The sequence below is a fragment of the Heterodontus francisci genome, chromosome 22 (genome assembly GCF_036365525.1).
Source record: "Heterodontus francisci isolate sHetFra1 chromosome 22, sHetFra1.hap1, whole genome shotgun sequence".
In the NCBI taxonomy this organism is placed as follows: Eukaryota; Metazoa; Chordata; class Chondrichthyes; order Heterodontiformes; family Heterodontidae; genus Heterodontus; species Heterodontus francisci.
This window is the reverse complement of record NC_090392.1, coordinates 70260840-70285081: the sequence shown is the minus strand read 5'-3', so window position 1 is coordinate 70285081 and position 24242 is coordinate 70260840. Positions and strand designations below refer to the sequence as shown.

Genomic DNA, 24242 nt, shown 5'->3' with positions numbered 1-24242 from the left:
ATGCTATGCTTTCAAAAGAGAAAGGGAGGAAATTGTACAATAAAGTTAATTTAATTTAATTACTCTAAATTGAACAGCTCCATTGCATAGTGCATTGGAACACTGCTCAGGATATTCATATACCCCTGAGAAGTCTCAGTTGGTGGTTCCTGGAGCATCACGGGAGGTAGCAGGAGAGCCAGGGTGAAGTGACTTCAGTCGAGCAAAGCAATAAATCACCATGAGCCAACTTGCACTGCTCTCACACACCTCCCACTGACTGGTTTGAAAGCAACATCAGCAGAGATCTCAAAGCGGATCCCCATCTGTTCTCTCAGTCACATATTTAAGGAACAGGTAGAAAATACCTGGCATTGTTTTGTCAAAAGGAAAATAGAATGATGACATATAATTCAGCGAGACTTAATTTCAGACTACATAACACCCCTTTAGCCTGCCAACTGGAGATTGTGGGAACCAAATGCAAGACTCTAGCATGCCATCAGATACTCCTGGTGAGCATGTTTTTGTTGGGATAGATTTGATGGTGATGCCAACTGTGGAAGAGTTAGTCTTTGGCTTAATGGTAGTCAAACTTGACAAGTTTGAGCCTCACATCAGATAGCACTGGTGAGAGGAGGCTGGAGCATAGTCTCTAAATACTGGGTTGTCAGCCAGCAGGGTACTCATGCCTGGATGGAGTGACAACTGAGTCAGTGGTAGCATTCCTGCCATTGAGTCAGAAGTGTTGGTTTCAAGCCCAGATCAGACAGAGACAGCAAGCACCAGTCCTGAATACTGGGTTGACATCTTGCAGGGTCTGATGGGTCTGTGTGCAACCCCCCATTTTAAAGAATAGGTGGGGCTCTTTAGCCTTGTTTGCAGCCCACCTAGGAAAAGGAACTCCAAAGATAAAGTCCGCAAGGAAGGCAGTGTGAAACCATGTCAGCTGCTCTTCTCTAGTAAGTGGCTCAAGCATCTCATGTGTGGGACTTGAATTAGGACCTGCCCTCGGGCAGAACAAAATGGACAGATGGACCCATTGCAGAGATCATCCACATTAGGCACCTTAAAAAGCCATTTTGTGGTGACAAAATAAAACAGGCTTGTTCTTTTTAGTTACATTTCAACATCCTGCCTCTGGCAACTCTTTAAATTTTAACAGGATTCAGTGCTCAGTGACATATAGAAAAATTAAAAAAATATAATTACTACAAATTTTAAAGCTGTAAATGTAAAAACATACTGGCACGGGTACAGCAGTTTCAAATGATATTTCTTTGCAGTGACGATATCTGTTTCCATGGTAACTTTGTTATTGTTTAACCCCTTCACCCACACAAGCCTATATTTAGACTGGAACAAGCAGTGCTGCAGATGGTGTTAATGCACACTATTGTTTGCATTGTAATCTGAATATTTGTTTCGAGCAGTGGAACGTCACACCTGCTTGACATTCAGTCAGTGAAAAAACAGGTGCAGCGCAACAGGAATTTTAGAGAAATTTAAATTATTAATAATTATCACGGAAAAATATTCAGGAGACAAGTTCACAACAAGCAAAATTGCTATGCTCGAGGCTTTGTTTCGATTGAAGATTAAGGCTCGTATTTTTGTGCTCCTTATTCTCAGGATGTCAGCAACACTGGAATAGCAGCACTTATTGCCCACCTCTAGTTGTTCTGAGAAGATTTCTTCCAGAGATTGTTTTACAGTGGAGTAGATTGCTTGGCCGCCTCAGAGGGCATTTTTAGCCAACCAGTGTGGACTGGAGTTGTGTGTAGGCCAAACTGGGGTAGGAGGTTTGCTTCTCTGCAATAGAGTGTGAACCAGTTGGATACTTATTCATTACAACTGCTTTCCTAGTTAATTTTCCCCTGATGCTAGCCCACCAAATGATCAGATTTATTTAAGTTGGTTTCATAACATGCCAGGATGGGGTTTGAACCCGCGAAAATGGAGTCCAAGATTATAATGGCAACACCATGATCTATTTAGTGCTCCACTAGTTTGAAATCAGAAGTCATGATTAGCTGATGCCAAACTTTGGTTTTAAGAGCCTTGAAGTTATAAGTGAAAGAAAGGATGGTGGGGGCCAATTGAAGGTTTACTATCTGAGTACTAAGTGCACAAAATTAAACATAGTCTTCATATAGAAGGCGCTATATGGAAACTGCACATTTTAATTAAACAATAATTTTATTGTAAACAGATCAGTTGTAATCTGTCACTCAGCCTGCATTGTTCTTGAATTTTGCATTTTCCACATTTGGAGAAATAAATTAAATAATCCTGGCATCATCGGTAACCAGATTTAGAGTGCACATTTTCTATCATATAATGTGCACAACATTGGTATTATTAAGAAGAATTTGCCATGCATGGAAGGACAGACCATTTCTTAATTAACAGTATCTCTGAATATGGTGTATGTTTGAATTGATGCCAAAGAACTGTGTATGCCATACCTAGAAATGTATGCCAGCTTTTGAGAATTAGACCCTGCCTGACTGTCAGCATGCTGACCAAAACTGACAAATGGATGAATAAATTATTTAAGGTATAAGGTGAAGATTTCAGCACTTTTACACATTTATCTAATGTATCAACCCATGGACAGTCAGTGGGGCACAGGCAAAAACAGTAAGAAATCAGATTAGATTAGAGATACAGCACTGAAACAGGCCCTTCGGCCCACCAAGTCTGTGCCGAACATCAACCACCCATTTATACAAATCCTACACTAATCCCATATTCCTACCAAACATCCCCACCTGTCCCTATATTTCCCTACCACCTACCTATACTAGTGACAATTTTATAATGGCCAATTTACCTATCAACCTGCAAGTCTTTTGGCTTGTGGGAGGAAACCGGAGCACCCGGAGAAAACCCACGCAGACACAGGGAGAACTTGCAAACTCCACAAAGTACCCGGAATCGAACCCGGGTCCCTGGAGCTGTGAGGCTGCGGTGCTAACCACTGCGCCACTGTGCCGCAGAATTAAGATGTTTCTTAATCCTGCACAATGTTCGGAATAATCGACATAAAGGCTATTACAGCTAGGAGTGAATGGTTTTTGAGCCAGGATATATCTTTGTTGTAAAAGTGCCTGCCTGACAGCCTCCAGCATGATGGCAGATTGTGAGTCTGCCATTGTCTAATTTATAGGCCTATTTTTGAAGGGTTTAGGCAATGCTGTCTTCATGTAAGGGATTCTGGGGGGAGATCTCCATCTAAGTTCATCAATACCTATGCTTACACAATTGCAATTTAGCTTGCTGTTTACCATCTTAATTCTGTTGCTGTTCGTGACAGTTGAAGCTGCTGTTTTAAGATGTATTTGCTTGTTATCATAATGGCTCACTTTGCTATCCTCATGAGCAAAACTGAACAAATATCTGGGCAGAGACTCAACAACAACATGAGAGCACAGTATTGGATGGACCCTGAGGTAAGTGACCATTCTTGGGGAGATTTGAAAAATTCCAGAGGCCAGAATATTAAATTATTGTATCAGAAAAGCTTGGGAGGGTAGACAGAAGGCAACATTAAATAAACAGCTGGCAGTGATGGACATGCTATGCTTGAGAGAGTGCTAGTGTCAATAATGTCTCCTTTCCACAAAGCAGAAAAGATGTAACAAATTTAAGTTACACCAGGGCAATATTGACTGAGAGCTGCCTTTACAATACCATCATATAGGGAACGAAACAGTCAAAGGTTGCATAAAAGTTGCATTAACGTTGCCAATAATTTAGAATGGGAAGATGCAATGTCTTTCTTTTATAGTCTATGCTTTGTTCAATTCTACCACTACTTTACTTATTTTAAAGTTTCCTATTTTTCTGCTGATATATTACTTCCTCAGCTGGCACCTTGTACGTTCCATGTGTTACTATTCATAAGATTTGTTTGGATGACCTTCCACCCAATGCCATCCAATATGTTGATGCAATTCTGCTACAGTCCAATTTTAAACTCTTCATCTTTGTTTTCAAATTCATCCATGACCTTGTCCCTCCCAATCTTTGTAACTTTCTCCAATCCTAAAACCCTCTGTGCTCCTTCAATTCTGGCCTTTTGAGCATCCCATATTTTAACTGCTCCATCATTGGTGGCCATGCTTTCAGCTGCCTAGGTCTTAACCTCTGGAATTTCCTCCCTCAACCTCTCTGCCTCACTATCACTCTCTCCACTTTTAAGACACTCCTTAAAACTTACCTCTTTGACCAAACTTTTGGTCATCTGTCCGACTATCTCCTTATGTAGCCCAGTGCCAAATCTTTTTTGATAACATTCCTGTGAAGTCCCTTGAGACATTTTACTATGTTAAAGCTGCTATAGAAATGCAAGTTGTTGTTGCGATGCAGTCCCTTTCTTTGGTTTCCTTTTGATTTCCACACTTCGGGCTGAATTTAGTGAGCCCATCATGGGTCCCAGTGGGTGGACCCGAAGGTGGGTGCCGTCCACACACATCAGAGGTGGATGGAAGAGGCAAGGCACAGGGTGGCCCTATTGTTTAGCAATGCCTCCCTCCAGATTCTCCTCCAAGCTGCAAGGGAAAGGCGGGAGGTCCGCTTCCCCAACGATGGCAAGAAGAGGTCCTCCCGCCTGACCAAACAAGCCTGGACGGAGATCACTGAGGAACTCAGCAGCCATGGGGTCACCCCCCTCCCCACCAACACCCCCCCTACCCCTCCAGACGTGGGAACAGTGCCGCAAGAAGGTCATTATGCCAAGGTGATTGCTCCATACCTCTCTCCTTTTTTAGGGATTGCAAGTGGCTATGTGGTAGGAAGCAGGATATGGAGAGGGAGGCGCTACAACAGTGCTGACAGAGGGGTTAAGCATCACCTCCTCCTGACAGATGCATGGCTGCATCTCGGCCACAGGCCACCCTCTTTCACAGCTCACCCCCATTCACACTCCTGAGAGTGGCCGGGCACATGAGCGACATAGGAAACCCCAGTAGGGGATGAGGGGTGAGCAGAACTATCATTTTGATCTCTCTGTGAAGTATGACTATCCCTCTCTTTCCACTTGCAGGACAGGAAGGTCCATAACAGGAGAGAGACAGGCCGGACTGGTGGAGGCATCCCAGATCTTCGGCCTCTCTCGACAGCTGAGGAGGAGGTACTTCAATTAGTGGAGACCTAGGGTGGCCGCACAATATCTGATGATGAGACTGGAGTCTCCACACAAGAGACTGAGGATTGTCTACCATCAGCTTCTGGAGACCAGTATTTCTCATGGTTGGCAGGACATGATCTGCACATCCTAACCTACACATGTTTCTGTTCTCTCATGCAGGTTGACTTTCGCAGGAGACTCCAGTAAAAGGGGGACATAATTCCACCTCTGAGGAGGAACCGCAGTCACAGGATGCACCATCCCATGACTCTCCTGCACCTTCCAACAGCGCAGATACTTTCACCTTGGTGATCTCTGCTCAGCTGTCGAGTCAGGGTCACCTATTGTTGAGAGCAACGCACGCGCACCCGAGCAGCTGGCTGAGGCTGAGACAGGCGAGATCACTGACAGTGTGCGTGGCCAGGCACATACTGAACCCCAGGCTGATGACAAGCTTCTGGTGTCAACAGCACAAGACATGCTGGTGTTGCAGAGAGAGGTAAGGCAACATCTGGCAGAGATGCCAGAGGCAATGCACAGGCATGAGCGGACGATGGAGGAGTCCATCCATGCCATACATGCTGCCATGTTTCAGGCATGTGAGTTCATGGCTTTCTCCATCAAGAGATTGGCGACCCTCATGGAGAGCCAGATCCCACAAATGCGCACAGATCTGCACACCATCGCCTTGGCCATGAGCTCAATGCAGCAGTGGCAAGGCGAGAGAAAGACGAGGCTCCTGGAGTCTTCTCCAGCTCCTTGTCCTTCCTTGGTGAGCAGGGAGGTCCAAGTGAGCCTTAAAAGGGAGGAGGAGAGGCTGTACTCCACAGCTGGTGGCTCCCGTCAGGATACTCTAAATGTGGACAACAGCCTCTCAGACCTTCTGCCAATGAGCCCAGCTCTAGTAGCTGCAATGCCTGAGGAGAGTCCTGCACCTGTGCAGGAAACCCTCAGGCAGCTGGGGCCCTAAGGCCTCAGGCAGCCAGAGGATGGCTGCCAAAGTTATCACAGGCCAAAGGGCAGCTTGATCAGCAGTCTGCCTCCAGCCCATCTGCTAGTGCTAGGATCACAGCTTGTGGAAGCACTCGTAAATATATAAAAACACCAACTCAACTAGAGACACTTGAGGTTTCATGGGCGATTGAAATTTGACATTTGTTTTCTCATATAAATTTCTTTTGTTTTTGAAATTAACTTTCATTGTGGAAAATTATTATTCTATTATGCACTAATTGTGAGCTGCTGACTTCACTCTTACCCCTTAGTGGATGCAGTTGTAGGCAAAGTCCTCATTTGAATAGGGTCTCTCATGGGCTATAGCGTGTGGTTCAGCTGGGCGCTAGGCACAGAAGACAAAAAGAAAGGAGGCGACAGACTGCATGCATTAAGGTGAGTCTTTATTGTTTTCACTCTGAGAGGCCATCATGGTGCTGGAAACAGGTAAGTATGAGACTGTCTCTTGCCTCCTTGGCCCGTCACTCAATCTGCCTGGCTTCCCGTGCAAGGGCTTCAACATCCAGTGCTGCCTGCTCATCACCTTCCTCCGTGTCTTCCTCGTTGGTGGAGGAATGTTATTCAGTCATGTCCTCGTCATACAAGGTCTCCCCCCTCTGCAGTGCTAGATCGTGCAGAGCACAGCAGACCACTGCGATACACAAGACCCTTACTGGGGCATACTGCAGGGCTCCACTGGATCGATCTAAGCAATGGAATCTTCATTGTGGAAAATTATTATTCTATCATGCACTAATTGTGAGCTGCTGACTTCACTCTGACTCCTTAGTGGATGCAATTGCAGGCATAGGCCTCATTTGAATAGGGTCAAATGACTGGCCTGGCCCACTGGCCTGCTTGGGTAGAGTCTTGCCAAATGTTGTATCTCTTTTCTGCTGCATTGTGAGGGTTCCTCACAGGTGTCAGTTGCCATGTCTTCAATGGGTCGCCCTTGTCCCCGAGAATTCATCCCTGAAGACGACCGGGGGTCCTGAAAAGTGTGGCACCTGGGATTGTCAAAGTATGTAGGCATCGTGGCTGCTTCCCGGGAAGTGGACACACACCTGCAGGAAACGCTTTCGGTGGTCGCAGATCAATTGAACATATATGGAATGGAAGCCCTTCCTGTTGATGTAGGTGGCCGTCTGGTCCATTGGAGCCTTGATGGCCACATGCTTACAGTCTATTACATCTTGCACCTGGGGGAGTCCAGTGAGGGCCGTGAATTCAATGGTCCTCTTGGCCCAACTATCAGCATCGGTTCAGGAGTGCACATCGTCATCGGCCCTCTTGAACAGGCATTGGCCGCCTCCTTGATGCAGTGGAGAATCCGCACAGTGATCCATATGCATAAAAGTTTAGTGCCTCTGCGATCTTCAGGGCCACGGGCATAGGGTAACCCCCAAATCCCATAGGTCACAACTCATACTGCAGCATGGTGCATAAGTGGGTAACGGCCTACCTGGAGAGGAGTAGTCTTTGCTGACAATGCTGCTTGGACATTTGGAGGTTGTTGATTTGAGTCCAGTACACTCTCTGGCACAGGTGGGCCCTTCTTGGCATGGCCGGCTGCTGTTGCTCTCATCGTGCAGCTTCAAAGACCGACACGGCTGACTCTTGGTCCTTCCTCTGTTGGAGGCTCTGCATCACACCATAGGGGTCCAAAAAGATAGTGTGTATGAGACCCATGCCAGGAGATCAGAAGGCCTCCAGAGCGCTGTCATTGCAGAGGCGACCCTACCCTGGGTACTGTCCCTTTGCTGTTTCTCCCAGAAGACTCCTGATGGCCCTCAGTGCCCACCCTCGCAGATAGCTGACCCTCTCACACAATAGTTTGACCACTCGATACAGCCACCCAAAACCAACTCCCCCCACCCTTGCAGACCACCCAACATCCAGCTCACCCAGCACTGGCACCCGAGCCCACCTATGAAGAGCTCACAGCACTGTAGGCTGGCAATGGTCTCCGCTCCCTCCTCTTCCCCTATGTAGTGCTGGTCATGGTTGCCTACCTGTTGCGGCATTGAGGCCTCACCTTGGTGCCGCCAGCTTTCAACAGCCAGGGATCCCAAGGCATGTGAGGGCTGCCCGTCATCCACTTAATTCTAAGCCCTCCATTGAATTGCTTACAATTGTGTGGCAATATACTGGGTAGCTTAGATGGCTAGCATGTGGTTCAGAACAACACCAAAAGCATGTATTCAATTCCCATCCTGGTCTGAGGAAGACAATGGGAAACCACCTCATATACCCTCTTCCCTAGTGAAGAAGAAGGAACGGAGAACCTTCCCTTGGGCAGACCACGGCACATGATAATGTGTTCTGCAATTTAAATTGTAGACCTGTTGGGGCGGCAATGCTGCCTTGGTGTTTTCTTGTTGCTGACTAAATCTGGAACCAACATCACAACATCAGACTTCCAGGCAGACTTGTCTGACCCTATTTGCCAGCCCCTGCCGCATGCCTCCATTCCTGTCCCAAATGGCTGCACTAAGTTTAGCCCTTCAAATCTGTGAGGCTGCTGAACATGCAGGTATTTATCACCCGAGTTACAGGGCACATACGGAGTTGTTACACAAATTTCCACTCACTAAATTGTCTCTTCAGGGTGGTGGCTGAAATGCCTTGTCTTATTTCATCTCATTTTGCCAGTGCTCTCACCTTAGTTTGCTTAGTCTTCAAATTACGAATGTGACCTTTTTCTTCCAACAGTAAATTTGAAACAGGCTCTGTATATTTATTTCTTTGGATTTTTTAATTAAAAATTGATTTTTGGTACCTTGGTTAATGAAATCCTCCTGACTGCAAGTGTAGTGAACCAACTGTTCCAGATATTCATGACAAATAATGACATTTATAAGGCCATAACATCACAATAGATTATCTAATTCAGGTGATTCATACATTGGAAGAACACTTGTACAAAGAGACAAATATATAAAAAGGATGTTTTATTGCTCAATTAAACTGTGGATTTATGATTAGTAATTTAGCATGAAAATCAAGAATTTTATTTAAATTTTGTGAAAGATTTGTTTTTTCTCCTCTACTTGGCTCTATTGGTTGATGTTGTTTAAAAGTCATATTATTTAACTGTTTAAAAGTCTCATCATAACAGGAACTCTGCAATGAAAGCTGATTTATGGTAATGGAAGCAGTGTCTCAACATGGCAACATTGTCTTATAGAATCATAGAATGGTTACAGCACAGAAGGAGGCCATTTAGCCCTATCGTGTCCGTGCTGGCTCTCACAAAAGCAGCTCAGCTAGTCCTACTTCTACGTCCTTGCCCCATTGCCCTGCAAAATTTTTCCCTTCAGATGCTTATTCCAATTCCCTTTTCAAAGCCATGATTGACCCTGCTTTCACCACCCTCTCAGGCTGTGCATTCCAGATCCTAATCACTTGCTGCGTAAAAAAGTTTTCCCTCATGTCACCTTTGGTTCTTTTGCCATTCATCTTAAATCAGTGCCCTTTGGTTCTCAACCCTTCCACCAATGGGAACAGTTTCTGTGTATCTACTCTGTCTAGACCCCTCATGATTTTGAACACCTTTATCAAGTCTCCTCTCAATCTTCTCTTCTCTCAGGAGACAACCTCAGCTTCTCCAATCTATCCACGTAACTGAAGTCCCTCATCCCTGGAACCATTCTCATAGATCTATTCTGCACCCTCTCTAAAGCCTTCACATCCTTCCAAAAGTGTGGTGCCCAGAACTGGACACAATACCCCAGTTGAGGCCAAAATAGTGTTTTCTAAAGGTTCATCATAACTGCCTTGCTTTTATACTCTATGCCTCTATTTATAAAGCCCAGGATCCTGTATGCCTTTTTAACCAAATTCTCAACCTGCCCTGCCACCTTAAACAATTCATGCACATATACCCTCATGGACCCTCTGTTCCTGCATCAGCTTTAGAATTGTACCCTTTAGTTTACATTGTCTCTCCTTGTCCTTCCTACCAAAATGTATTACTTCACACTTCTCTGCATTAAATTTCATCTGCCACCTGACTGCCCCTTCTACCAGCCTGTCTATGTCCTCTTGAAGTCTATCACTATCCTCCTTACAGTTCACAATACTTCCAAGTTTTGTGCCATGTGCAAATTTTGAAATTGTGTAGTGTACACCCAAGTCTAAGTCGTTAAGATATATCAAGAAATCAGTGGTCCCTGTACTGACCCTTGGGAAACCCTACTGAATACCTTCCTCCAGTCACTGAGGTTTGTCAAAGACTTTCACAAAATAAACTCTATTTGATAGGTGTTTAGAATTTGTATGCACTTAGGAAGCTTTGACATTAACATAATGTACTGGTAAAATATAATCCAATGTCTTAATTTGTAAAACAGTCTTTTATTTTGTAAAGTAAACTGCAAGTTTCGTGATTTGAATGTTTCCTTGTGAAGAAGAGATGGCTGTGGCAAGGATTCATTAATTGCATGATTTCTGAGAATGAGAATTAAGAACAGACCATCAGACAACAGCACACAACAGCCCCAGGGAATTTATGATCTTTAAAGAGAATTATGCTAATCCCACCAACCTCTTCTCTGCATCTGTTCTGGCATTCTCCATGGCAGAATTAACCAGTCTAAGAAAAGCTGAGGTAATAGAGACAGTCTGCTGCTTACAGCAGGGCCTGAGCAGCAATGCGCTACCTACACCTCACATACTGATGCATTGTTTTAATTTTTCAAAGACAATAATTACCAGTGCCTGTTTGTAAAAGAAAGATGCATATTTGGCAGAGCAAGTTTCCTCTTATTTATATGTGGAAAGTTTTGTAACTCACTAAATAGTGCAAATGCTTTACATGGTAACAGGTGGTCACATTGTTCAGTAAGTGCCAGGTGCTGATGTATATTGACTGCACAGATACACAATGAAAGAAATCTCATGGCAAGCATCAATATGTGTTCTTGTGTGGGTTGGTACTGTTAAGGAATTGCATTCTTTACATTCCAAACCTCGTGGAGAAAAGTATTATTTTATCAAGAAATGTGAGTGAAGGGTCAAAGGTTGCTAGCGCAAGAGATCAGCGAGGTCAAAAAGAGCAGCAGGGAAAATGTGTCACATTACAATGTTGAGTTACCATCAGCTTTGTTTTTTAAAGTCTGCAGGTTGTGGGTGGAGGAGTAGTTCCAATGTCCTTGGGAAAGAATGAATTAAAACAGGAGATGGTATGACAATTCTTGATTTTAATACCAGGAAGAAATTGAGAGAAGAATTGTGTAGAAAAAGTTTTGTGGCTTAAGAGGAATAAAAAATGAAAAATCAGAGGAAAAATTACTGCAGTGGCACTGATAAAATAAATACAAGAATGTTATGGAAGGAGAGGGAATGCAGTTGAAAACTAGATCTCAAAATAATTTACAGTCCCAATAAATGTATGGAACAGAGAGGAGGTTATTGAAAGGATCAGTGGAGTGTGAGATCCAAACCAGTTGTCCCCAATCCAGAGGTACAGCCAATAAGTAGATAAATTACACAGACTAAGGAAGATCCCAGATTCAATCCCAAATTGGTTGTGAGTTAGCTGAGACAGTTGGGACTGGAGTCCTTAATTTGGAGAGGCAAATATTAACAAGTGTTCCTCCTAGCTAACGAGTGAGTGATTCCAATTGGATGTGTAGAGTGTGAATGTCAGGTAAGAACAAGGACTGTGATACACTCTACAGTTGTATAGCCTGGCAACATTTTATCAAGGAAAATGTCTGAATAATGGACCTGGCACCCATACCATAAGGGTGCCACACGTGGCTCAGCTCATAGCACACTCAACTTTAAGTTAGAAGATTGTGGGTTCAAGTCCCACTCTAGAAGCATAAACACAAAGTCCAGATTGACAGCCCAGTATCATACTGAAGCAGTGCTACATTGTTGGAGATGCCACCTTTTTTGATCAGCCATTAAAGCAATGCCCCCTCTGCCCTCTCAGATAGATGTAAAAGCTACCATAGCACTGTTTTGAAGAAGAGCAGAGTGTTTGCCCCAGTGTCCCGGCCAATATCTATCCCTCAACCAACATCACGGAAAACAGATTGTCGGTTCCTTATCATGTTGATGTTTGTGGGACATTACAGTATGCAAATTGACTGCCATGTTTCCAACAGTGACTGCAGTTGAAAAAAAAGTACTTAATTGGCTGTAAAGTGTTTTGGGATGTCCTGAGGTGCTTTGAAAATGCAAGTCATTCAAGTGCTTTTATGAAACATTCTAGAAACAAGCAGAAGGGAGGTGGTGGCATAGTGGTACTGTTGCTGGACTATATAACCCAGTGACCTGGGGTATTACTCTGTGGCATGGTTTTGAATCCCACCACAGCAGAAAGTAGGATTTGAATTCAATTAATCTAGACTTAAAAAGCTAGTCTAACCATGAAACCATTGTCAATTGTTGTAAATACCCACCTGGTTCACTAATGTCATTTAGGGAAGGAAATCATCTGGCCGATGTGTGACTCCAGACCCACAGCAATGTCATTGACTCTGAAATGGCCTAGCAAGCCACTCAGTTGTATCAAAACTTCTACAAAGTCAATAAGGAATGAAACTGGATGGACCACCTGGCATCAACCTAGGCACTGGAAACAACAACAGCAACCCCAGCCCTGTGGACTAACATCTGGGGGCTTGTGCCAAATTTGGGAGAGCTGTCCCACAGGCTAGTAAAGCAACAGCTTGACAAAATCGTACTCACCAAATCTGGAGGTATGTCCCACTGGCAGGACAGACCCAGCAGAGGTGGTATACAGCTGCACTGGGAGTCCTCAATATTGACTCTGGACGCCAGGAAGTCTCATGGCATCAGGTCAAATATGGGCAAGGAAACTTCCTGCTGATTACACCCTGCCCAGCTGATGAATCAGTATTCCTCCATGGTAAACACCAATTGGAGGAAGCAGAATGTACTCTGGGTGGGGGAACTTCAATGTCCATCAACAAGAGTGGCTCGGTAGCACCACTACTAGCTGAGTACTAAAATACATAGCTGCTAGACTGGGTCTGTGGCAGGGGGTGAGGGGAAAAACATACTTGACCTCATCTCTCACTAATCTGTCCACGACAGTATTGGTAGGGGTGACCACTGCACAGTCCTTGTGGAGATGAAGTCCCATCCTCACACTGAGGATACCATCCATTGTGTTGTGTGGCACTACCACTGTGCTAAATGGGATAGATTTGAAAAGATCTAGCAACGCAAAGCTGGGCATCCATGAGGTGCTGTGGGCCAGAAGCAGAATTGTACTCAACCACAATCTGTAACCTCATGGCCTGGCATATTCCCAACTCTACCATTACCATCCAGCCAGGGAATCAACCCTGGTTGAATGAAGAGTGCAGGAGGACATGCCAGGAGCAGCACCAGGCATACCTCAAAATGAGGTGTCAACCTGGTGAAGCTACAACACAGGACTACTTGCATGCCAAGCGGCATATGATAGACAAAGCTAAGCGATCCCACAACCAACGGATCATATCCTGCCACATCCAGTCGTGAATGGTGGTGGATAATTAACAACGAACTGGAGGAGGTGGCTCCACAAATATCCCCATTCTCAATGATGGGGCAGCCCAGCACATCTGTGCAAAAGATAAGGCTGAAGCATTTGTAACAATCTTCAGCCAGAAGTTCCCAGTAGATGATCCATCTCGGCCTCCTCCTGAAGTCCATGGCATCAGAGATGCCAGTCTTCAGCCAATTCGATTCACTCTGCGTGATATCAAGAAATGACTGATGGCACTGGACACTGCTATGGCTATGGGCCCTGAGAACATTCCAGCAATAGTAATGAAGACTTGTGCTGCAGAACTAGCCGTGCCCTTAGCCAAGCTGTTCCAGTACAGCTATAACACTGGCATCTACCCAGCAATGTGGAAAATTGCCCAGGTATGTCCTGTACACAAAAAGCAGGACAAATCCAACCTGGCCAATAACTTCCCCATCAATCAATCTCTCGATCATCAGTAAAGTGATGGAAGGTGTCGTCTGCAGTGCTATCAAGTGGCACTTGCTTAGCAATAACCTGCCCAGTGATGCTCAGTTTGGGTTCCGCCAGGGCCACTCAGCTCCTGACCTCATTACAGACTTGCTCCAAACATGAACAAAAGAGCTGAACCCAAGAGTTGAGGTGAGAGTGACTGCCTTTGACATCAAGGCAGCCTTTGACTAAGTATCGCATCAAGGAGCCCGAGCAAAACTGGAGTCTGTAGGAATCAGTGGGAAAACTCTCCACTTGTTGGAGTCATACCTAGCACAAAGGAAGATGACTATATTTGTTGGAGGTCAATAATCTTAGCTGCAGGACATCACTGCAGGAGGTCCTCAGTCCTAGGCCCAGCCATCTTTAGCTGCTTCATCAATGACCTTCCTTGAATCATAAGGTCAGAAGTAGGGATAAACGCTGATGATTGCACAATGTTCAGCACCATCCACGACTCCTCAGATACTGAAGCAGTCCGGGTAGAAATGCAGCAAGACCTGGACAATATCCAGGCTTTGGCTGATAAGTGGTAAGTAACATTCATGCCACACAAGTGCCAGGCAATGACCATCTCCGACAAGAGAGAATCTAACCATCTCCCCTTGACATTCACTGGCATTACGATCACTGAATCCCCCACCATCAACATCCTGGGGGTTACCATTGACCAAAAACTGAACTGGAGTAGCCATATAAATACTGTGGCTACAAGAGCAGGTCAGAGGCTAGGAATCCTGCGTTGAGTAACTCACCTCCTGACTCCCGAAAGCCTGTCCACCATCTACAAGGCACAAGTCAGGAGTGTGATGGAATACTCTCCACTTGCCTGGATGGGTGCAGCTCCAACAACACTCAAGAAGCTCGACACCATCCAGGACAAAGGAGCCCGCTTGATTGGCGCCCCATCCACAAACATTCACTCCCTCCACCACCAACACATAGTGGCAGCAGTGTGTACCATCTACAAGATGCACTACAGTAACGCACCAAGGCTCCTAGACAGCACCTTCCAAACCCACGACCTCTACCACCTAGAAAGACAAGGGCAGCAGATACTTGGGAACACCACCACCTGCAAGTTCCCCTCCAAGCCACACACCATCCTGACTTGGAACTATATCACCATTGTTCCTTCACTGTCGCTGGGTCAAAATCCCGGAACTCCCTAACAGCACTGTGGGTGTGCCAACCCCACATGGACCGCAGCGGTTCAACAAGGATACTCACCACCACCTTCTCAAGGTCAATCAGGGATGGGCAATAAATTCTGGCCTAGTCAGCGACGGCCACGTCCCAAAAACGAATTTAAAAAAAGCCAACTCCATCAGGCGATAAAGGGTCTGAATAAAATTAGTGCGGGATAGGTGGAGGGAAAACTAGCTCAGTATCAGCTTTGGATTTATTGCTTGGATAGGTCTTGTAATGCTTATCATTCCACTTACTGCAACAGCCAGATGATATGTTCTGCCATCTTTGACAATGCCAATGCTACTCTTAAAACAGAGAGTAGGGCATGAAAGAGTGTGAGGAATTGACGTGACCTCAGCACCATTGCGGACTATTATGGACGTTGTGGACATATAGAGGCGAATTCCAACTGACATAATGAGAGAAAGTTTGCATGGTTAAGGCAATGACCAACAATAGAATCACGTAACTTATGACTGGTTGTCAGGAAAAGAAAGATACAGTGATTCTATTCCTGCAGAAAGCACAATAAATACACTATAAAAACACAGCACCTCCCTGGTGTAGCTCCATTGTGGAACTGAGCCATGAGGCAGCAAAGTGTGTGTTTAAAAAAAATCCATTCAGATCTAATCTTTCCTTCCAATGCTGTCTTCATCCAGAAAAACGAATATTAAAATAATGTTTTTTTAAATTCTTTCATGGGATGTGTGCGCCGCAGGCCAGGCCAGCATTTATTGCCCATCCCGAATTGCCCTTGAACTGAGTGGCTTGCTAGGCCATTTCAAGGGCATGTCAGCGTCAACCACATTGCTGTGGGTCTGGAGTCACATGTAGGCCAGACCAGGTAAGGACAGCAGATTTCCTTCCCTAAAGGACATTAGTGAACCAGATGGGTTTTTACAACAATCGACAATGGTTTCATTAGACTAGCTTTAAATTCCAGATTTATTAATTGAATTCAAGTTCCACCTTCTGCTGTGGTGGGATTCGAACGCATGTCCCCAGAGTAATACCTGGGTCTCTGGGTTACTAGTCCAGTAACACTACCAGTACGCCACCGTCTCCCCATGAAACGCTTCTTAGTATTAGTTTGCTGCAGATAATCGTATATAAATGGGTAACTTGTCCTGGAATATTGAAATATTTTTCTCTGATTTACAATTGTTAGCATTATTGAAACAAACAAAACTTGTTATCATGTTGACTGACATTGTGACAGATGTTATTTCTTTTACATCAAACATCTATGATTCAATTGCAGTCTGGAATGCTGAATACAAGTAGTTTGAAGTCAAGGTGGTTAAAATTGAGTAAATGCACTGTAGAACTGAACCGTGCAAACCACAATAACACTGGGGTTGGTTCCCAGACATCACTGAACCAGTTGTGCTCAGCTGCTTTGATGACAGGAGTGTTACAATTGTGCCCAGTACCCCGTGTTGGAGAGGAGAAATGAATCAGCTCGGAGTCTCAATCCTCTCTGCTATATAGTAACAATATTTTTGTCAGCTGCGGCTCAGTGGTAGCATTCCAGCTTTTTGAATCAGATGATTCTGAGTTCAAGTCCCACTCCAGAGACTTGAGCATGTAATCCAGGCTGATAGCACAGTGCAGCGCTGAGGGAGTGCTCCAATGTCTTTCCGAGGAGATCTTAAACCGAGGCCCTGTCTGCCTGCTCAGGTGGATGTGAAAGATCCTATGGCAGTATTTTGAAGAAGAGCAGGGGGGTGCTTCCTGGTTTCCTAGTCAACATTCATCCCTCATCCAACATCACTAAAATAAAACCAGATTACCTGGTTGTTATCTCATTGCTGTTTGTGGGATCTTGCTGTGTGCAAACTGGCTGTTGAGTTTCCTACATTACAACAGTAACTACACTTCAAAATTATTTAATTGGCTGTAAGGAACCCTGAGACTCCCAGGGGTGGTGAAATGTGCTGTATAAATGAAATGTTTTTTCGCTGTGGGTACGTATGCATATATGGGTCAGATTGTCTTGGTTGGTTGCACTCTTGGCTCTGAGTCAGAACGTTGAGGTTTCCAGTCCACTCATTGCAATATGATGGCTTAAAGCGAAGTTAAACCAAAGGATGTAACCAAGAGTAAGGACATCCCATGGTATTAAGGCCAAAATTCCTCCCTCTACCATAATCAGTTTAATAAGTTATTCATCTGATTGGCCCCTTGTGGGACTTCACTATGCACAGATTGACTGCTGTGTTTGTCAACATAAACTCTAAACATTCATTGCATGTGAAATGTTTTGGGGCATCAAATGATGACGAGCTATATAAGTACAAGTACTTTTATTGGTCTTCAGTAAAGATGGAATTATGCTTTGCGGTGATTCCCCCAGTTGTGATTATTCTGGCTTATCTACTGTCTCCCTGGCAACTGCCTGAGGCTGAACCAGACTGTTGGCAACCTTGGTGTCATATTTCACTCAAAGTTGACTTCCAGCCACATATCCGTGCCATCACTAAGATCACCTACTTCCACTTATGTAACATTATCCGACTCCGCCCCGCCTCAGCTCATTGCTGCTTAAATCCTCGTCCATGCTTTTTTGACCTCTAGATTTGACCATTCCAGTGCACTCCTGCCTCCTATGTTCTAACCTCCATAACCTTGAAGTCATCAAAAACTCCACTCTCCATGTCCTAACTCCTACCAAGTCCTATTCACCCATCACCCCTGTGCTTGCTGACCTATATTGGATCCCAGTTAAACAAGGCTGTTACGACCAGGTGAGGAAGGGGTCTCAGGCTCCCCATTCGCCCCTTCTCTGGTTTGACCACAACAAGGTTTATCCTTTTTAACACAGTGATTGCACTTACCACCTCAGTGAGCGCTTGCTCCTGTTCCTCTCATATAATTGCAAATGAACCAAATAGACAGGTTTTCTTGAGTTTAAACAAGAAAGATGTAAGTTTATTATATTTATCATTCTAAACTGGTTAAAATTACTAAAATATGCTACGCATCCATGCCCATATTCACACAAGAGCCCCACACACTTGCACACAAATAGATTACAAAGGGAAGAAAACCGAGTTGGGAGGTTTTGTTCGAGTCCGTAATAAATGGAATTTAAATAATGAATCTCAGTGCCAATGTCCTTAGTTGAAATTGTTGTGCTGAAGTCCTCACTGGGCCTCGTGCATGGTTGCAGGCTTGCTTGTATCCTACTTGTTGGTGGTAAGGATCTGTAGACTTGGCTTCACCAGTTGCAGCTTGAGACTTTTCTGGATCTTTACTGGGGAGAGAGAGAGGGAGAGAGAAAGCACTGTTCCCTTGATCGATTTCAGTGACAGTCTGCCTTCTGAGTCACAACTCACAAACTCCCAAAGTTGCACAAGCAGTCACATGATATGGTTATCTCTTTGTGTTTTTTAGCTTCTTCTCAAATTTTCTTTGAAATACAAGGCTCCCCCTTCAGGCTGCCCAGACATATTTGGTGAATGGGTGGGGGTGGGTGGAGTTGGCTATTTCAATGTCAATGGGTGTCGATGGTTTTTGATGACCACATTGATAAGGCTATCTCAGATAATTGGAATCAGAGAGCACCCCATTGTTCTGGCTATGCTGAGTCAATCATGTCAACAATGCCTTGATTTTAAATATCTCATCCTTGTTTTCAGATCCTCACCCCCTCCCTACCTCTGTAATCTTCTCCAGCCCCACAATACTCTGAGATATCTGCGCTGTTCCAATTCTGACCTCTTGAGCATAGCCGATTTTAATCGCTCCACCATTGGCGGCCATGCCTTCAGCAGCCAAGGCCCTAAGCTCTGGAATTCCCTCCCCAAACCTCTGTGTCTCGCTTTAAAATCTACCTGTTTGACCAAGGTGTCTGTCCTAATATCTCCTTATTTGGCTGTGTGTCAAATTTGGTTTGATCACACTCCTGTGAAGTGCCTCGGGATGTTTTACTGTGTTAAAGGTGCTACATAAATGCAAGTTGTTGTTGTTGCTGTCTAGCCTCATGCATTACCAGAGGGTGGTCAGCATCTAAATGATCATGAATTCAGCAGAAATCATGCTGTCAGGACTGGGAAAGAAAATCTGTTTTATAAAATAATTCAGAAAGGGTTTTTGCCACTTGCTCAAGACATATTATTTATAAACAATCATTCTAATTTGAGTGGCTTTAAAAGCGTCAAAAAGGTGTTTGCTAAATGACTGCAGAAAGTTGATCTGACCATTTCTATCCTCTGGCTAGCATTTATCTTGGCTAACTTTTACTATTGTATTCCAGTTCTTATATGGTCAGGATACAGAAAGACAGCCTGGCAATTGTTCACAAGAAAAATAGCTCTTCATTTATCTTCCTGGAGCCATCAGGATGAACAGTTTGGGCAACTCAGTGAGACAGCTGAAGGCAAATTCCATGTTAAACAGGAAGTAACAACACCATCAACTCATTGGCAAATGGAATCCTTAATTAGTTTAGAATTGTTTTTCAGTTGAAGTTCTTTCCTAAGGTGTAATGCTTCCCAAATTTTCATTTCTGTGGAGTTTACTCTGTGATGAACGCAGATAGATTTTTAGATTATATTTATTTGATTCTCTATATCCGAAAGGGTTAAATTTGACTTTAAAGTATGAAGTTTCATGCTAAATTGAAAAGGACAATTGCCAATGCTGGAAATCGAATAAAAGTGCTGGAAATGTATGGCAGGTTGATTAGCATCTGAAAGATAAAGCAAGGTAATTGTTTTGAATGCAGCTTTTCAATCCGAATGGTATATTAAAGCTATATTTAAACTTCTTTTTCCCAACACTTTTATTTTCAGATTCTACATGAAGCCGCAATCTGACAGCCCAAATTTATAGCAGCATTGATACACAGTGCAGCATCCATCAGGGGATTTCACATGCAGGTGTGAATATAAAGCTATGATGCATCAAGAAGGATTGTGGAAAACAAGGTAATGATTGCATGCAAATAAACTCCTCAAACCTTTCTGGTTGTATTTCAACATTTTTACAGTTTCTTTAATTACATGTTCTTGTATGAGTAATTTAATTGTCACTATTCAGAACAATCAGAAACAGCTTATGTCTGGAAACACATCTGGAGTCCAAATAATTGCAACTACTCAGAGAAGTTTCACAATTAAATCAAATTAAATTGCAGAGGAACCTTGCTCAATGGGTCTTAGCACCAGAGGATGCTTGAGTTGGCTGCCAGTCTGTGATGAGTTTGCTAATCTCAGACAGGTCAGAAGTTGGAGCTCTACAATTGGGCTCAAAGACTGGTATGTTTCGTACCCAGAGCATGAAGAAACTAGACTCACGGTTTCTGTGTGTGTAGGCTTTATTCAACTGGCTGCCTGGATCCGTCTCAGTTTCTCTTTTGGAACCATGCTCCTTCAGCATAATGAGCAGTCTTACAAACACAGCACAGAGCAATCAATCACAGAGCAACCAAACACAGAAAAAGTCCACTAGGATAAGGGGACAAAAAACACAGCAGGAAGTTCCTACTCATGCCCCCCACCCCCCCCCCCCCCCCCTTGTTGCATGGGAGCAGACATTGGGTGAGGACAGACCTGGACTCAGCACCCTCAGCAGGTTGCCTGCTCACTGTTTAAGTTTGAACAAGGCTCAATGGCTGCCAGCGCCAGCTAATTCAAGGCAGGTGAGGGAGGAGACACTGCGAGGCAGAGATTGGTATGTGTTGTGTCTGTTGTAAGTCTGAAAAATAGCCGCAAAGCAGGCCAGTTTAGCTGTGGGATGACCTGCACCCAAGCTGCACAGGCGTTGGACTCACTGCTAAACTCGTGGGGGCCTTTTTATTTTGGCATCTCAGGCAGATGCCTCAAACAGGTGTTAGACCCCTTAAATATGGAAATTGGGAGCTTGATGGCTGCTGCAGGACCCAACAAGAAATTTGTTGCCGATGAGTGGGGCAGGTTTCGGGCCTGGCCCGACTCAGGATTTTTCAGCAGCCCGAGCTAACTGATGAAAGGGAGGTCAAACTAAAAAAAAAACTCTGCTGTTGGAGGCAGAGGATCAAGAAGATCCACAGGAGTCACAATCGGTCCCATCAGTACCGCCTGCTCCAACTACCCATCCTCTCCCGGTACTTACCTGAGGCTCACTGCGAGGAACGTGGGCTGACAATGATTTTCTTCACTCTGCCGAGCAGCCTATTGAGACGCAAATAGCAGGACTAATGCTAATGGGGCCAGAGGACCAATTTACATCAATCCTTGGGCCTCTTGGTCTAAAATCCAAAATCTACCTCTCAGATGTCATCACTTTACAGATCATCTCTTTGCAAGCATCTGTTTACAAAGTTGGGACAGTGCCTACTCGCAGGATAACAGTGGCCTTTTAATTCTGAGCAATTGCCTGGATAACCTTTATCAGAAAATATCAGTTGCTTGGGCTGAAGACTGCTGCAGACTGGGAATCTTGCCTCCAAACATTTTGAGTTGATGGCTATAATTACTGATCATATGTTACCGAAATGAATGAAATCTTACTGTGTGTGTCATAACATTAATGAATTATTCTGTTTGCCATACAGAAGGTTAAACTGCAGTGCGTATGTTGCTGGGGGTGTATAGTGCAGAGACAGCAGGAAACTTAGCAATAAACTGCCACTGTTTCTGTTCACTTCTCAAAGTCACAGGTGTAAATTGCATGCCAACAGTCAACCTTTCCTCTCTCGCTTCTCCAATTGTTTTTAATGAATTGAACACTCACGCTACCGCACCCATTCTGACTGGGTGGAAATCAGAATTTGTTCACTTGCTCCACTGAACTCAGTGTGAATTGGTACTGTTAATAATTGATACAGACAACTCCTTTGCTTTTCTCATTCAGCCTGACATCACACTATGACTGCAGTCTAATTTTTAGGCACTGAAAATCCTTAGTTTCCGCATAGTTCAGCGGCTTACTTCAGCGTACGGGATCTGCAGTTAACATGTAGCCAGCACATTATCATTGATTGACAGGCCTTTCGAGAGTAGCAAATGCCTGTCCTTCTCTTTAGCTCACTGTAAAAACTTGGGTATGCACAAGCTTCTGTCTGATGTTTCTCTAGTGTGATTGGGAAAAAAAAACACAACTGTAATCCCAGCAGACATAGGATTTCCCTCTTCAGCCATCTGGAGGCAGAAGAGGGGATAGTTCTGCTGAGGACAGAAGCGGGAGGACGATGTTAGGATGGAAACAACCCTCCAGAACGTCATTTGTGACCAATTCTTTATCTGCCAGTCTAGCTTGTGAGCCATAGTAAATTGTTTGACTGTATACATCATCCCCAGCCATTCTTAATCCAGTCCCCAGAATTCACAGGAGCCTCTGATCTGGAATCAGGAGCTATCTGGTGTGCTTTCTAGGTGCAATGGTAAGGCAATAAGGTTGGTATTCTGATAGGATGAGATCAGATGGGCTGAAGGGCCCGAACCTAACTTGTGAGGGAGTGAGAAACCCCTTCTGGAACATGCGAATGTGATTGATATCAGATGAGGAAAGGATAAAGTACAGGTACGATTACCTCCCACGGGTCAAATAACCCAATGGTTCTCTAAATGAGATCTTCAGATTCCTCGGGGCTGCATGGAGACTTTCCGGGGAGATGAATAATATGGAAGCGTGAGCCAGGAGGTGGAAGCGGTGTGTGGCCGTCACATATGTGCAGTATGGGCTGGTTGTCTCACCTAGGAAGGGAGCGTGCATTGAAGGGCACTGAGAATGGCACGAAAGTAAATACCTGTTTTCTTAAAAGCATTTAAAAAATACTCTTTACATGCAGTGCTTCCATATTATAATCATTTTAATTTAGATGGGGTGGAGAGTGGTCTGTAATTACTAATCCATTTGAAAAAGAGTCCCTCAAGTAAAAGATTTGAGAATCATTGGAATAGCCCATCTCCTGGTCTAGGCTCAGATAGCTGGGATCCCAGAGGGTGTCTGGAATCTTGAAACTACCCCAGTATGAAGGGGAGGAAGAGAAAAAAAACTAGGAAGCAAAAACCTGACTGTAATGGTAGCCCATTTGCGATATTGAACAATCCTGCAATACCCCACCTCCTGCACAAAATAAATAAAATGTATTTTATTTGTTCAAATAACCTCTTACAAAATAGCATCATCACTGAATGCTGCCAACTTCAGTCTCAAAGTGGCACTGAGAAAGAAGCAAGACCATATCACCTCCTTCCACACCTGAGTAATCAATCAGCTCTAAAATGGTAAACTATCAGGAAATAGTATTTCCATTGTGACAGAAAACGCACCTGCCAAATGGAAACATATTAATTTCATCATATGGAACACTATTTGGACCTTTTACTGGACATTGCACAGAACTTGTTTAAAAAAGACCACAAAGTTGGACAGCTGAAACATGGCTGCACATTTGCATTTGGAAAGAGAGTTGAATAGAGAGACAATGGAAGTGATCACTGATTCAATTAACAAGATTGGTCTGGGCAATCATAATAATCAACCTTCATTGTCTGTGTAAGAGCCAGAGCTCCACACCCCACCGAGTGTGACTGGAGAACTTTGAGAATCATCAACCCTCGCAGAAGATGCTGTTTCAAACGCAGAGCTGGTCGCATGACTTACCTAGTGGACAGACTGGGAACTGTTTGAATTGTGCCTCACAGAAAGGTAACAGACTGCAATTTGAAAACAAAAGAGAAGGAAGCTCTCTCTCCCTGCCTCCCTCTCTCAAACAAAGTCCCAGGGACCCACGAAAACAGCTTAAGCCTCAAGACAGAGGACCCCTTCAGCCTTCTGGTACTAGAGAAGCATGTTTGAAAGTGTACACTGGGCCCCAGTGAGAACTGCAAGACCTCAACTCCAATCAAGGACTTTACATCCAAACCGAAAGACAGTAACTGAATTCTGTTTATTGCCAACCCTACTTAAACCTCCATCTTTAATTCTTTATTCCCACTGTATCTACTTGTGTGTGTGTTTATCTTATAT

At 44.2% G+C, this 24242-nt stretch overlaps 2 long non-coding RNA genes across 3 annotated transcripts in view; one reads left to right on the top strand and one right to left on the bottom strand.

The window, feature by feature from the left end:
* The window catches only part of LOC137381409 (uncharacterized), a 96802-nt gene that overhangs the window by 64516 nt on the left and 8044 nt on the right, over positions 1-24242 (bottom strand). The window lies entirely within an intron of this gene.
* The window catches only part of LOC137381408 (uncharacterized), a 54484-nt gene that overhangs the window by 27259 nt on the left and 2983 nt on the right, over positions 1-24242 (top strand). For both annotated transcript variants that reach the window (XR_010977172.1, XR_010977171.1), the window contains exon 2: positions 20081-20215. This is a non-coding gene — a long non-coding RNA (uncharacterized lncRNA). The remainder of the gene's footprint in view (positions 1-20080; positions 20216-24242) is intronic.